The following is a 12,444-nucleotide window of genomic DNA, read 5'->3' as shown; positions in this document are numbered from 1 at the left end:
AATCCCAGCTACTCGGGAGTCTGAGGCAGAAGAATTGCCTGCACCCAGGAGGCGGAGGTTGCGGTGAGCCGAGATGGCACCATTGCACTCCAGCCTGGGTAACAAGAGCAAAACTCTGTCTCAAAAAAAAAAAAAAACAACATAAACCCACAAAATCTTAAAAACAAGAGAGGAGGCAACACAGCGAGAAATGTTGGAAATTGAAAAACAGATGAGGGGTAACTGATGACAGACCCAAGAAAGCTGAATTCTAAACTGGCAGTGAAGAAAGCTGAGAACCAACCTAATTAACACTTCAGAATTATCAAAGGTCTTAGGAACTGGCAGCACAGGGAGTGGAAGAAGATAATAAATAAGGAGACAGCAGTTAATACCTTTCCTCTTTCCTCATTCTGTATAGATACACCAGTTAACCTTCTCCCACACCAGAAAATACTGATGATTTATTTTCTGAAAACAGTAAAATAAAGTTCTCTAGACTTGAGGATAGTTAAGGTCATGGATACTGTAGTGAAATTAAGAGTATTAAGTAAGTTTCAAGTAGCTATGTGTTCACTGAAGGCTGAGACCCTTACCCTCTTATCTCAAAGCATTGACAATGCGGCCTTAATCCTCCAGACAGGTAATTGGAATACTTTCTAAGTAATCTAACCAAGTGAAAGGGGAAGACCAAAAAATACAGATATGGGGGTGGTGGATAATCATCCAGGACATCTACAGTGAGGCCCCCAAAGTGGAAGGCTCTACCCACACTCAGAACAGCGAATTGTCTTAAGGAGCAGATAACCGAGGATTTCCAGTCATCTCAGGAAAGCCCCTAGAAACAACATCAGAATCCAAACAGCAGGGGGAAAAGCAAAGCAACTTGAAGAAAATGGAAGCTGTAGAAGAAAACCTCAGAAAAACTCCCTGATAGTCTCAAAATGATAATATTTTGTTTCCATAAAACAAGAACTAAATCCTATCATATGAGTCTAAGAATGACCACTTGATACTTTAAAAGATGCTAACATAATTAAAACCTCAAAATAAGGAATGGAAGATAAATTTATAGAAATCTCCCAAAAGTAGAGCAAAAAGACAAAGCTATAGGAAATAGCAATTAAATTTTTTTAAAAAACTAGCCCAGGTCAGGCGCAGTGGCTCATGCCTGTAATCTCAGCACTTTGGGAGGCCAAGGGAGTGGATCACTACGTCAGGAGTTCAAGACCAGCCTGGCCAAAATGATGAAACCCCTGTCTCTACTAAAAAAAAAAAAAAAAAAAAAAAAAAATACAGGCTGGGCACAGTGGCTCACACTTGTAATCCCAGCACTTTAGGAGGCCAAGGCAAGTGAATCACCTGAGGTCAGGAGTATGAGACTAGCCTGGCCAATATGGTGAAACCCCATCTCTACTAAAAATACAAAAATTAGCCACGTGTGGTAGTGCACGCCTGTAACCCCAGCTACTCAGGAGACTGAGGCAGGAGAATCACTTGAACTTGGGAGGCAGAGTTTGCAGTGAGCCGAGATCGTACCACTGCACTCCAGCCTGGGCAACAGAGCAAGACTCCATCTCAAAAAAGAAAAAAACAATACAAAAAAATTAGCTGGGTGTGGTGGCACACGCCTGTGATCCCAGCTACTCGGGAGGCTGAAGTAGGAGAATCACTTGAACTGGGGAGTCGGAGATTGCAGTAAGCCAAGATCGCACCACTGCATTCCAGCCTGGCAACAGAGCAATACTCCATCTCAAAAAAAAAAAAAAAAAAAAAAAATAGCCCAGGAAGTCCAACATCCAGATATAGTGGTTCCAGAAAGACAAAACGGAAAAAATAAGTAGAAGAAAATAGTCAATCTAGAAAAATATCTTAGAACTACAAGGCATGAGTCACCAGATTGAAAGGCCTCTTGGCCAAGCACGGTGGCTCACACCTGTAATTGCAGCACTTTGGGAGGCCGAGGCCGGTGAATCACCTGAGGTCTGGAGTTCGAGACCAGCCTGACTGACATGAAGAAACCCTGTATCTACTAAAAATACAAAATTAGCCAGGCATAGCAGCACAGGCCTGTAGTCCTAGCTACTTAGGAGGTTGAAGCAGGTGAATCACTTGAGCCTGGGAGACAGAGGTTGCAGTGAGGTGAGATCGTGCCATTGCACTCCAGCCTGGGCAACAAGAGCAAATCTGTCTCAAAAAAAAAAAAAAAAAAGAAAGGTCTCTCTGGGAGCCATGCACCATGGACAAAAACAGAACCACTCACAAAACATCATTGTGGAATTTCAAAACACTAAGGGACAAAGAGATGATTCTATCAACCCCCTGAGAGGAACAAAAGGGTCACACATAAAATATCAGGAATCAATATCACTTCAGATACCTCAACAGTGATGCTGAGAGCAAGACAACTGATACGATTTGGCTGTGTCCCCAACCAGATCTCATCTTTAATTGTAGTTCCTATAATTCTCATGTGTCATGGGAGGGACCTGGCGGGAAGTAATTGAATCATGGAGATGGGTTTTTCCCATGCTGTTCTCGAAATAATGAACAAATCTCAGGCTATCTGATGGTTTTATAAAGGGCAGTTTCCCTGCACACACTCTCTTGCCGGCCACCATGTAAAATGTGTCTTTGCTCCTCCTTTGCCTTCTACAATGATTGTGAGGTCTCCCCAGCCATTTGGAACTGTGAGACCATTAAACCTCTTTTTCTTTATAAATTACCCAATCTCAGGTATTTCTTCATAGAAATACGAAAATGGACTAATACAACAAATTAGTTAGGATTTGACCAGGAGAACAGAAGCCATTCTTAGTACAGAAATAGGAAGAGCACTGAGGAAATCAAAGGTTCATAGAACTAAGTGTTGAGGCCAGGTGTGATGGCTTACACCTATAATCCCAGCACTTTGGGAGGCCGAGGCAGGTGGATCACTTAAGGCCAGGAGTTCAAGACCAGCCTGGACAACATGGTGAAACCCTGTCTCTACTAAATATACAAAAATTAGCCAGGCATGGTGGCACAAAACTTGTCTCTATTAAAAATACAAAAATCAGCCAGGCATGGTGGTGCATGCCTGTAATCTCCATTTGAACCTGGGAGTGGTGGTTACAGTGAGCTGAGATTGTGCTGCAGCCTGGGTGACAGAGCAAGACTCTATCTCCAAACAAAAAGAACTAAGTGTTGAGGATGTGACAGGCAGGAGAGTAGCCAGTAGAAGAAAGTGATTCACAGAACTTTACCGCAAGCCATGGAAAAATCTCAGCAATCTAAGGTAAGCCATTGCCTTCAATCCCAGCTTCTGACAGCACCAAAACAGGAAACTCTCAAGGGCTTGCCTTCAGCCCACGTGTCTGCCTTCAACTGCCTCTGTCAAATAATGGTTTCTTCTTTTCTATTTCCTTCTCATGCAAGTGCATCTCATTGCAAACTCCAACTTGGAATCAAATGAAGGAGGGGATTCTGGCACATGTAACTACAAGTTTCTCTTCTTTAACATTGAGCGGACTCTAGAAGGGATAATGGGGATGCACAGCTGGACAACAGACTATCCAGCACAATGAAAGTGAAATGATGCCTTCAAAATTTTGAGGGCTAACAACTTCCAACTAGAATTATATTGTCGGCTAAGCTATCAATCAAGTATAAACATAAAATAAAATCCAGGCATAGTGGCTCATATCTGTCATCCTAACCCCTTGGGAGGCTGAGGCAGGAGGATTCCTTGAGCTCAAGGTTACCATGAACTATGATCATGTCACTGCATCCCATCCTGGGTGACAGAGCAAGATCCTATCTCTAAAAATAAAAATATAAAGGTTTTTATGGCTGGGTGCAGTGGCCCACACCTGTAATCCCAGCACTTTGGTAGGCGGATCACCTGAGGTCAGGACTTTGAGACCAGCCTGGCCAACATGGTGAAATTCCATCTCTAGTGAAAATACAAAAATTAGCCAGGCATGGTGAGACATACCTGTAATCCCAGCTACTCAGGAGGCTGAGGCAGGAGAATCACCTGAACCCAGGAGGTGAAGGTTACAGTAAGCCAAGATTGCACCACTGCACTCCAGCCTGGGTGGCAGAGTGAGACTCCATCCCAAACCAAAAAAAAGCTTTTTTAGACATAAAATGTCTGAAAAAATTTAACTTCTGTATACCCATTCTCAAGAAGTTTCAAGAAGATTGGCTCCATCAGAATAAGAGGAAAGCAAAAGAGTGTAAGAGTAAAGAGGAAGAAGGCCGGGCGCGGTGGCTCACGCCTGTAATCCCAGCACTTTGGGAGGCTGAGGCGGGTGGATCACGAGGTCAAGAGATCGAGACCATCCTGGTCAACATGGTGAAACCCCGTCTCTACTAAAAATACAAAAAATTAGCTGGGCATGGTGGCACGTGCCTGTAATCCCAGCTACTCAGGAGGCTGAGGCAGGAGAATTGCCTGAGCCCAGGAGGCGGAGGTTGCGGTGAGCCGAGATCGCGCCATTGCACTCCAGCCTGGGTAACAAGAGCGAAACTCCGTCTCAAAAAAAAAAAAAAAAAAAAAAAAAAGAGTAAAGAGGAAGAAATGGGATGCAGGTGAGAAGCAATTCAACACGAGAGAAATTAAAAGGATGCTCAGGAGGATGATAAAAAGAGGTCCTAGAATGACAGCTACATGTCAGATGCAGAGGACAGTCAATCAGATTGGAGCAATGTGACAGAAAATGCAGATATCATAGGTGCCATCTCCAAGATACTCCTTGCCATTGGACCATCTTTTTGAGGCCTGGTGAGTCTGACCTAGATTTTGTCTGTGCTTGGCATATCCTGACTATGTACCATTTGAGTTTCTGCCCTCCTCACTGTGATAGGCAGAATTCTAAAATGGCCTCTATAATCTCTACCCCCCTAGCTATGATTAGGTTTACGTCACCTTGCATGACAAAAAAATTTGCAGATGTAATTAAGGTGACTAATCAGTTGACTTTAAGACAGAGGATTATCCTGGTAGACCTGACTTAATCACATGAGACCTTTACAAGCATTTAAAAGCATTTTCTCTGGCTGGTGGAAGAAGAGAAAAGCCACAGAGATTCTAAGCACGAGGGAAACTCAACATAAGGGAGACTCATCATAAGGGAGAGTCTCCATTGCTGAGTGGAGGATCCCACCTGAGAGCAGCCTCTAGGAGCTGGTAGCAGTCCCCACTGACACCCAGAAAGAAATGAAGGCCAGGAGCAGTGGCTCACACCTGTAATCCCAGCATTTTGGAAAGCCAAGGCAAGAAGATCACTTGAGGTCAGGAGTTCTAGACCAGCCTGGCCAACATGGTGAAACCCCCTCTCTACTGAAAATACAAAAACTAGCCAGGCATGATGGTGAATGCCTATAATCCCAGCTACTTGGGAGGCTGAGCCAGGAGAATTGCTTGAACCCAGGAGGCAGAGGTTGCAGTGAACCTAGACTGTGCCATGGCACTCCAGCCTGGGCAACAGACAGAGGCTCCATCTCAAAAGAAGAGGAAGAGGAAGAGGAAGAAGAACAAGAAGAAGAAGAAGAAGAGGAGGAGGAGGAGGGGAGGAGGAGAGGAAGAGGAGGACGATGAGGGGGAGGAGGGGGGAGGAGAAGGAGGAGAGAAAGGAGAGTGAGAGAGAGAAAAAGAAAAGGAGGAGGAAGAAAGAAGAAGAAGAAGGAGAAGGAGGAGAAAAAAAAAAAAGAAAGAAAGTGGAGCCTTTGGTGCTACATCTGCAAGGAAATGAACTCTGCTAACAACCTGAGCTACTTTGGAAATGAATTGCTCCTTAATGAGCCTCCAGAGGAGGGGGCAGCCAACCAATGTCTCACTATCAGTCTAATGAGACCTTGAGCAGAGGAACCAGCTAAAATGTGCCAGACTCCTGACCTGTTGAAACTATAAGACATGTCAGTCACTGTGTCTCATGCCTGTAATCCCAGCACTTTGGGAGACTGAGGCAGGTGAACACCTGAGGTCAGGGTTTCAAGACCAGCCTGGCCAACATAGCGAAACCCCATCTCTACTAAAAATACAAAAAATTAGCTGGGCATGGTAGTGGGCACCTGTAGTCCCAGCTACTCGGGAGGCCGAGGCAGGAGAATCACTTGAACCCAGAAAGTGGAGGTTGTAGTGAGCCGAGATCACACAATTGCAGTCCGGCCTGGGCAACAAGAGCAAAACTTCATCTCAGAAAAAAAAAGAGGCTGGGCACAGTGGATCATGCCTGTAATCCCAGCACTTTGGGAGGCCAAGGCAGGCAGATTATGAGATCAGGAGTTCAAGACCAGCCTGACGAATATGGTGAAACCCTGTCTCTACTAAAAATACAAAAAATTAGCTGGGCGTGATGGTGCACACCTGTAGTCCCAGCTACTTAGGAGGCTGAGGCAGAAGAATCACTTGAACCCAGAGGTGGAGGTTGCAGTGAGCCAAGATTATGCCACTGCACTCAGCCTGGGTGACAGAGTAAGACTTCATCTTAAAAAAAAAAAAAAAAAAAAGCCGGGCGCGGTGGCTCAAGCCTGTAATCCCAGCACTTTGGGAGGCCGAGGCGGGTGGATCACGAGGTCGAGAGATCGAGACCATCCTGGTCAACATGGTGAAACCCCGTCTCTACTAAAAATACAAAAAATTAGCTGGGCATGGTGGCACGTGCCTGTAACCCCAGCTACTCGGGAGGCTGAGGCAGGAGAATTGCCTGAACCCAGGAGGTGGAGGTTGCGGTGAGCCGAGATCGCGCCATTGCACTCCAGCCTGGGTAACAAGAGCGAAACTCCATCTCAAAAAAAAAAAAAAAAAAAAAAGCTGGGTGCAACGACTCACATCTTAATCTCAGCACTTTCGGAGGCCAAGGTGGGTGGATCACCTGAGGTTGTGAGTTTGAGACCAGCCTGACCAACATGGAGAAACCCTGTCTCTACCTAAAATACAAAATTAGCCAGGCGAGGTGGCACATGCCTGTAATCCCAGCTACTTGGGAGGCTGAGGCAGGAGAATCACTTGAACTCAGGAGGTGGAGGTTGCAGTGAGCTAAGATCGTGCCATTGCACTCCAGCCTGGGCAACAAGAGGGAAACTCCCTCTCAAAAGAAAGAAAGAAAGAAACCATGAGACAATAAATGTGTATTGTTTTAAGCTGCTGCATTGGTGATAATTTATTATGCGGCAATAGAAAACGAACACACCCACCATGACATGCTGTCTGCATAAACTGAGGAAATTTGCCTTACCCTATACCCCATAGAAGGGGTTTTATTTGATTTCTTCCTGAAAGTAGGTGAAAAACCATTGAGAGCTTGGGAGCTGCAGATAGAGAGCCTCCCACTTCTTGAACATGTTTCTGCTGATATCCATTACCTGACCCAAACTACAGCCCCGCCAGATGTTCCAGCTGTGATATATCCTGTTTCCCAGAACTCACTCTTGACCCTGACCGCAGACTTCCCTAAAGGAGCTCTTGCATTCTCTCAGGAACACTGACTGCCACTGCACCTGGCCCAGAGCTTATCTTTTGAGAGTCTGTCGCAATGGTTGGGCTTGCCACTCAATTGTCAAAAATAAGCAATATTTTTGAGCCGAGATCACGCCATTGCACTCCAGCTTGGGCAACAAGAGCGAAACTTCATCTCAAAAAAATAAAAACAGGCCAAGAGCCATGGCTCACGCCTGTAATCCTAGCACTTTGGGAGGCCAAGGCAGGCAGATCATTTGAGTCCAGGAGTTCGAGACTAACCTAGGCAATACGGCGAAACCCTGTCTCTAAAAAAAAATACAAAAATTCACCAGGAATGATGGTCCATGCCTGTAGTCCCAGCTGATTGGGGAGCTGAAGTGGGAGGATTGCTGAAGCCTGGGAGGTCAAAACTGCAGTGAGCTGTGACTGTGCCACTACACTCCAGCCTGAGCAATAGATCAAGACCCTGTCTCAAAACACAACAACAACAACAAAGATATTTTCATCAAAGATAAAAAAATAAACAACATAGTATTTAAGGATGCATATAGGTAGTAAAACTATAAAGTAAAGCAAGAAATAATTATCAAAAAATCAGAATAGTAGTTACCTCTTGAGGAGGAAGAAGGAAACGATTAAAGTAGAGCGCACAGAGGATTTTCAAGTCACTGGCAAAGTTTTACGTGTTCATCTGGATAATAAGTACACAGGTGTTCATTTTACCATTATTCTATAAATTGTCTATATTTTTATATAGCCTTCTATGGTATTATGCTTAATACATACATGCTTCATAAAAGATAGCATTATCATCAATTGAGGAAGTGGAAGACATGAAACTACAAATTAAAATTCCATCCTGACTGCTTTGCCCTTGAGTTTCTTTCCTTAGAATTTGCAGAGTGTTAAAAGTTTCATAGGAAATAGTCTCTGAATATCAGGAACTCTCCAGAGTTTCCACCAGTGGGGAAGAGATGAGCTATTCAATAAACAGTATTAGATTTTATTCACATCTCAACTCTTACACCAAAATAAATTTCAGATAGATAAAGACTTACATAAGAAAAAAACTGAAAACTTGAAAGTAAGACAAGAAAAAATGGGAGAATTATTTTACAATCTGGGAAAGTCTTTCTAAGCTTGATGCAAAATATAGATGCAATAAAAGGAAAAAAGCTAAATATAAATGCATGTTTTAAATTCTGCTTACTACAACACCACAAACAAACGCAAAGATATGAAAACCTTGGAACAACTATTTGTATTTCTACAGATTGATAAGAAAAAGACCAGTAATTCACTGGAAAAAAAAATGGGCAGAGGATATGAACAGACAGTTCTTAGAAATTTCGGATGGCTTTTAAACATATGAAAGTATGCTCTATCTTTTCATAATAAGGGAAATGCAAATTTAAACTACCAGATTGGCACAGATAAAAATTTTGATAACACCATGTGGTTGAAGGTTAGAGAAACAGATGCTCTCACATATTGCCGGTGGGAGTGTAAACCAGCTCAGTCCCTGCGGAGAACATCTTAACGATATCTATCAAAATCTAAAATGCATGTTTTGGCAGGCACCATGAGTTGTGTACCCCAAAATCATTGCTCCATATTCCTTGTTAATAGAATCCATTTGTTCAAGTGGCAATGTGCCAAGTCCCAAGAAATGAATTTATGCACAGATGTATTCATATTTATTAAGCACTTACGGGGTGCTGGGTACTGTTCTGGGCTCTGGGGATATAATAGAGGCAGAACAAACCCCACCCTTTATGACGATCCTGCTCCCACTGGTGGAGACACCAGAGCAAAATGCCAATAGTGGTATTTTGATGGGTATTTCAGATAATAAATGACTTTTTTTTTTTCTGGTGAGACCAAGTCTTGCCCTGTTGCCCAAGCTGGAGTACAGTGGCCTGATCTCGGCTCACTGCAACGTCTGCCTCCTGGGTTCAGTGATTCTCCTGCCCCAGCCTCCTGAGTAGCTGGGATTATCGGCACCCAGCCTAATAAATGACTTTTCATCAAAACCCAGACACTTTTAAGATTGAATGCAATCTGATTATAAAATATACTAGGGCCGGCCGGGTGCGGTGGCTCAAGCCTGTAATCCCAGCACTTTGGGAGGCCGAGGCGGGTGGATCACGAGGTCAAGAGATCGAGACCATCCTGGTCAACATGGTGAAACCCCGTCTCTACTAAAAATACTAAAAATTAGCTGGGCATGGTGGCGTGTGCCTGTAATCCCAGCTACTCAGGAGGCTGAGGCAGGAGAATTGCCTGAACCCAGGAGGCGGAGGTTGCAGTGAGCTGAGATCGCGCCATTGCACTCCCAGCCTGGGCAACAAGAGCGAAACTCCGTCTCAAAAAAAAAAAAAAAAAAAAATACTAGGGCCAGGTGCAGTGGCTCACACCTATAATCCCATCACTTTTGGGAGGCCAAGGCAGGAGGATCACTTGAGGTCAAGAGTTCAAGACCAGACTGGCCAACATGGTAAAACCCTGTCTCTACTAAAAATACAAAAATTTGTCAGGCGTGGTGGCGCTTGCCTGTAATACCAGCTACTCAGGAGGCTGAGGCAAGAGAATCACATGAGCCCAAGAGGCAGAGGTTGCAGTGAGCCAAGATCATGCCACTGCAATCCAGCCTGGGCAACAGAGAGAGACTCCGTCTCAGAAAACACACATAAACACACACACACACACACACACACACACACACTATGACAAGAGGTATAAACTGGAACTGTCTCAAGTCAACTGGGAAATATGGTTACATGTAATCCTAAAATATTGATGATGTCAATACTGCCTCAGTTGCTAATATACCCTTCAATTCTAAAATAACTCCATCAGGAAAGTGAAGAAAATCGGAACCCAAACTAACTCTGGAAAAAAGAGCTTTAATAATTAGGAAAATTAGAAATAAATGAATAATAAGATGCCTTAGAAGGAATTGGAAGACAAGAAGGATAGGATCAGAATGGTTTCAAAACTTGTCCAACTTTTCTAACACGGTGATGTCTGCAAAAAAAAAAAAAAAAGTTGTCCAACTTGGATTTGAAATTGTAATGTAGTTTTATAGATGTGTCTCCTGAAACAAAAAAGATGAAAACATCATTGTTGAATTGAGGAGAAATGGTGTTACACTAATAAATTTCCATTCTTACACCCAGCAGAGAACACTAGAATACAAAAACAAAAAAACTGATAAAACTGATATTAGAATTACTATCTATTCCCTTTTGCCTGAGACTCACTTTCCCAGCCTCTGTGTGACCCAATAGTAGTTAACAAAACAGGAAAACAACCACCAGGATTCCACTAGGAAGGCTTTCTCCCAGTTAAAAGGGACATTCAGAAGGAAAGTGTGTAGGCCGGGAGTGGTGGCTCATGCCTGTAATTCTAACACTTTGGGACACCGCGGAGGGCAGATCACCTGAGGTTGGGAGTTTGAGACCATCCTAACCAACATGGTGAAATCCTGTCTCTACTAACAATACAAAAATTAGCCGAGCGTGGTGGCACATGCCTGTAATCCCAGCTGCTCAGGAGCCTGAGGCACAAGAATTTTTTGAACTGAGGAGGCAGAGGTTGTGGTGAGCTGAGATCCCACCATTGCAGTCCAGCCTGGGTGACAAGAGCAAAACTCCATCTCAAAAAAAAAAAAAAAAAAAAAAAAAACGCAAATGTGCTGGAGTTGCCTCTTCCTTCATGTTCTAGCCTTGAAAGTGGCCATGATGGCTGCAGCAGCTATCTTGTAGATGACTCACATGAAGTGACAAATCATGAAAAAGAAACATCCCTTTGCTAAAGGCAGCAGAGAAGAAAGACCCAGAATAAGAAGAGAGTACCCAAAGCCTCTGATGGCCTTGTTGGGCTGCCAGAATGTTACGAATTAGAAATGAGAGAGAAACCGGGCACAGTGGCTCACACCTGTAATTCCAGCAATTTGGGAGGCCGAGGCAGGCAGATCAATTGAGGCCAGGAGTTAGAGACCAGCCTGGCCAACCTGGTGAAACTCCACCTTTACTAAAAAATACAAAACTTACCCAGGCGTGGTGGCATGCCTGTAATCCCAGCTACTCCATAGGCTGAGGCAGAAGAATCACTTGAACCCAGGAAGCAGAGGTTGCACAAGCCAGGATCATTCCATTGCACTCCATCCTGGGCGACAGAAAGAGACTTGTATCATTAAAAAAAAAAAAAAAAAGGAAGAGAGACTTCCCTCTGTGTACCTTCTGGTACTTTTTGAACTTTGTTCTGTGTGCATAAATTGCTTATTCAAATAAAACTGTAATGCCTGAGATTTTGTTTGTTTGGTTTATTTTGGGGGGGGGTTGTTTTTTGGGGATTTTTTTTAGACAGAGTCTCACTCTGTCACCCAGGCTGGAGTTCAGTGGCACAATCTCAGCTTACTGCAATCTCCGCTCCCAGGTTCAAGTGATTCTCCTGCCTCAGCCTCCCAAGTAGCTGGGATTACAGGCAGGTGCCACCATGCCCGGCTAATTTTTATATTTTTAGTAGAGATGGGGTTTCACCATGCTGACCAGGCTGGTCTCGAAAGCCTGACCTCAGGACTTCAGGCCAGACCATGCCTGACCTAATGCCTGAGATCTTATCAGTCAAATATTTAAATCAAAAATATATTTTACATCTACATTTTTTAGTGGAAATATAATTTTTTAAAGCACAGTTTAGCCAGGGGCAAAACTGCCCTTGGACAAGGAAGCATTCATTCATTACAGGGGGTGGCTCACGCCTGTAATCCCAGCATTTTGGGAAACTGAGGCAGGCAGATCACTTGAGGTCAGGAGTTCGAGACCAGCCTGCCCAACATGACAAAACCCTGTCTCTATTAAAAATACAAAAAAAAAAAAATAGCCAGGCATGGTGGCAGACCGTGTCTAGCTACTCAGCTGCTCAGAAGGCTGAGGTAGGGAGAATTGCTTGAACCCAGGAGGTAGAGGTTGTAGTGAGCCAAGATCATGCTGCTATGCTCCAGCCTGGTTGAC

The 12,444-nt window shown here is 44.0% G+C and overlaps 2 long non-coding RNA genes across 2 annotated transcripts in view; both read right to left on the bottom strand.

The window, feature by feature from the left end:
- The window catches only part of LOC141585082 (uncharacterized), a 142,424-nt gene extending 130,815 nt beyond the window's left edge, over nucleotides 1-11,609 (bottom strand). The window contains exon 1 of the long non-coding RNA XR_012518356.1: nucleotides 11,482-11,609. This is a non-coding gene — a long non-coding RNA (uncharacterized LOC141585082). The remainder of the gene's footprint in view (nucleotides 1-11,481) is intronic.
- LOC141585083 (uncharacterized) lies at nucleotides 8,415-10,525 on the bottom strand. The gene is made up of 3 exons (XR_012518357.1): nucleotides 10,148-10,525; nucleotides 9,431-9,817; nucleotides 8,415-9,285 (listed from the first exon to the last, which is right to left on the bottom strand). It is a non-coding gene; the product is annotated as an uncharacterized LOC141585083 (long non-coding RNA).
- Nucleotides 11,610-12,444: the final 835 nt, after the last annotated feature.

The sequence above is a fragment of the Saimiri boliviensis genome, chromosome 7, assembly GCF_048565385.1.
Source record: "Saimiri boliviensis isolate mSaiBol1 chromosome 7, mSaiBol1.pri, whole genome shotgun sequence".
NCBI classification, from domain to species: domain Eukaryota; kingdom Metazoa; phylum Chordata; class Mammalia; order Primates; family Cebidae; genus Saimiri; species Saimiri boliviensis.
This window is presented reverse-complemented; position numbering and strand designations above follow the sequence as displayed.